Source organism: Helianthus annuus, chromosome 10 (genome assembly GCF_002127325.2).
Source record: "Helianthus annuus cultivar XRQ/B chromosome 10, HanXRQr2.0-SUNRISE, whole genome shotgun sequence".
NCBI classification, from domain to species: domain Eukaryota; kingdom Viridiplantae; phylum Streptophyta; class Magnoliopsida; order Asterales; family Asteraceae; genus Helianthus; species Helianthus annuus.
This window is the reverse complement of record NC_035442.2, coordinates 60,604,359-60,607,430: the sequence shown is the minus strand read 5'-3', so window position 1 is coordinate 60,607,430 and position 3,072 is coordinate 60,604,359.

Sequence of the window (3,072 nt, the reverse complement as noted above, 5' to 3'; positions counted from 1 at the left end):
TATCATCATTGACGGATTTCTGAGTACATTAGTTCACGACCGTCCCAAACCAGGGCACGGTGTGAGGCTGGTAAACACCTAAATAGCGCTATCAACTAATAACCCGCTCGCCTAACCCGGCGACTAATCGGTATTTGTAGTAGGGACTTGAGTGATAGAGTTTCGTTTAGTGCCGTTAGTTGCAATCCGTATAAACAGTAATTAACCAAAAGGTTTCCCCAATACCCGGGAAGGAAAAGTAAGTTTTGTTCCCAATAACTAGGGAAGGTATGTAAATGGTATCCCCTTTTACCAGGGGATAGGGTTGTTAGTCTCGTGTCCCAAACCACCGGGACGCATGCTTTTAAGTTGTGAACTCACCTTGGGTTGCTCGGTAGGTTTAGGTTACTTGTCAATCACGTTGGTCACCACGTCCTAACATGGTTACCGGTATAGGTCAGGTTCGGTATACAAGCATTCACGTAAAACACATATAGGCACGTAACTAACACGTATCAAGCATATAAGTAAACAGTGGGTTACTGGGCCGGCCTAAGTAATTAAGCAGTCAACAGCAACACATAATCCAGTCAACAGATAGTCCAAGTTAAACACATATGGGCCCAGTAACCAAAATGAACAGCCCACTCGCAACCAGCTGGTCTCGAGTCGCAACCAGGTGGTTTCGGCTTGTCACGCTGTGGTTGCGAGTCGTAACCGTGGTCTCGAGTCATCATGCTGTGGTTGCGAGTCGCAACCGACGTAGTCTCGAGTCGCAATCACGTGGTTTCGACTTGTCATGCTTTGGTTGCGAGTCGCAACGGTGTGGTTTCGAGTCGGAATGCTGTGGTTGCGAGTCGTAATGCCGTCGTTGCGAGTCGTAATCTGTCACTTTCATGTACACGTGATGATGCAGATATGACAGTCCAAATAGTACCAAGAATTCAGGCCCATTTTAGGAAACAACCAATAATATTTCAATAACACTTTGCCTAATCTGAATGCTAGTAAAGATAGATCAAACTTTGCCATTTTTAAAACCTTCAAACCATATTCAAACAAGTTCTTCATATGTTCATAGTTTTCTAGGGTTTTCATGCCAACATAAACACATATTTATGAACCGAAAATCACATATTTTGACAAGATCATGATGCTAAACAAGAAAACATACATTATATAGCCGAAAATCTTATGCTAAACATCATCATTCTTGCAAGAAACAAAGAAGCATAGTGTAGTTGGCTATGAACACTTGTAAACTACCAATATCATGTCATTTTAGTCATGTTAACACATATCCACAAACTTTACAAAACAACCTAGTAATCATGCATAAACTACTAATCAAACATTTCTTAGTTCATACAACATACATACATCTTAAACACAAAAGAAAACACTAACCGGTTATGAAAAGGGGGAGCCGAAAACAAAGAGAAGAGAATGAGAGAAGATGAAGTGTCCGAGTGATCCGAGCTTGACCGAGTCCTTGTCCGAGATCCTTGCTTGAACCGAAAAGGGGAGAAGAGTGGTGTTGTTGTGGGTTTCTAGTTGAGAGGAAAATAGGAGAAGTGTGTTTGTGTGGTTTGTGTAAAGTGAAGGAAAGTGGGGAAGGTGGGGTATATATATACAAGGGGTGTTTCGGGTTGGGTTTGGGGTTTCGACCCAAACCGGTTACGGCCCAAAGGCCCACTCGCAACCGCCCGGTTGCGAGTCATGGTCTCGGGTCGTGGTTTCGGCTCTCATATAAATATATATACAATACATACATACATCGCATATCATGCAAAAATCACGTTTCCATTTAATAATATTTATATACACATGAAATATTACAAGGTGATCGTTCGGAAAAACCTCGAGTGTCACATTATCCCCAAGTTTTAAGAACTTTCGTCCCGAAAGTTGAAGCAGCCACTGCCAAGCTAGCGTGTTTCAACGGGGTGTCACATCATCCCCCCGTTAGTTTGGAATTTCGTCCCGAAATTCGGTTGTAGCTTCAGTGCTGGGGTTTTCGTTTGGGAATAACTGGGGATACTTGGACTTCATCTGGTCCTCCCGCTCCCAGGTAAACTCTGGGCCGCGCCGTGAGTTCCAACGAACTCGCACAAGGGGTATCTGGCTACGTTTGAGGGTTTTGATCTCTCGATCCGTGATCTCAATCGGTTCCTCAGTAAAGTGTAGCTGTTCATCTATAGTCAGTTCCTTAAAAGGAATTACAAGTGTTTCATCCGACAAACACTTCTTTAGGTTAGATACGTGAAAAACGTTGTGCACTGCACTCAGCTCTGCAGGCAGGTTTAATCTATAAGCAACCTTACCGATTTTCTCGGTAATTTCGAATGGTCCAACATACCGTGGATTCAGTTTGCCTCGTTTACCGAAACGAACCACACCCTTCCAGGGTGAGACTTTAAGTAGAACCCGGTCCCCGACCTGGAATTCTAACGGTTTTCTACGCTTGTCAGCGTAGCTTTTCTGACGGTCACGAGCTGCCGCCATGCGTTGCCTGATCTGGGAAATCTTTTCCGTTGTATCTACCACTAGTTCTGGGCCTGTGAGTTGACTGTCGCCTATTTCCGCCCAGCAAAGAGGTGATCGGCATTTACGACCGTACAATGCCTCAAAAGGTGCCGCCTGAATGCTAGTGTGGTAGCTGTTGTTGTAGGAGAATTCCACCAACGGTAGATGCTTCTCCCAGTTCTTGCCAAAATCGATCACACATGCTCTAAGCATGTCTTCCAGGGTTTGGATGGTGCGTTCAGACTGCCCATCCGTTTGCGGGTGATAAGCGGTGCTCATGTCCAAACGTGAGCCAAAGGATTTGTGCATAGCTTGCCACAATTCGGAAGTAAAACGAGCGTCTCGGTCGGAAATAATAGAAGTTGGCACCCCGTGCCTGGAGACTACTTCCTTCAAATAGATTTCTGCCAAGGTAGAAAACTTGTCTGTTTCCTTAATGGCCAGAAAGTGTGCAGACTTAGTCAATCGATCTACTATCACCCAAATAGTGTCATTCCCGCGTTGGGATCTAGGTAGCCCTGTAACAAAATCCATGGAAATCTGCTCCCATTTCCACTTCGGGATTTC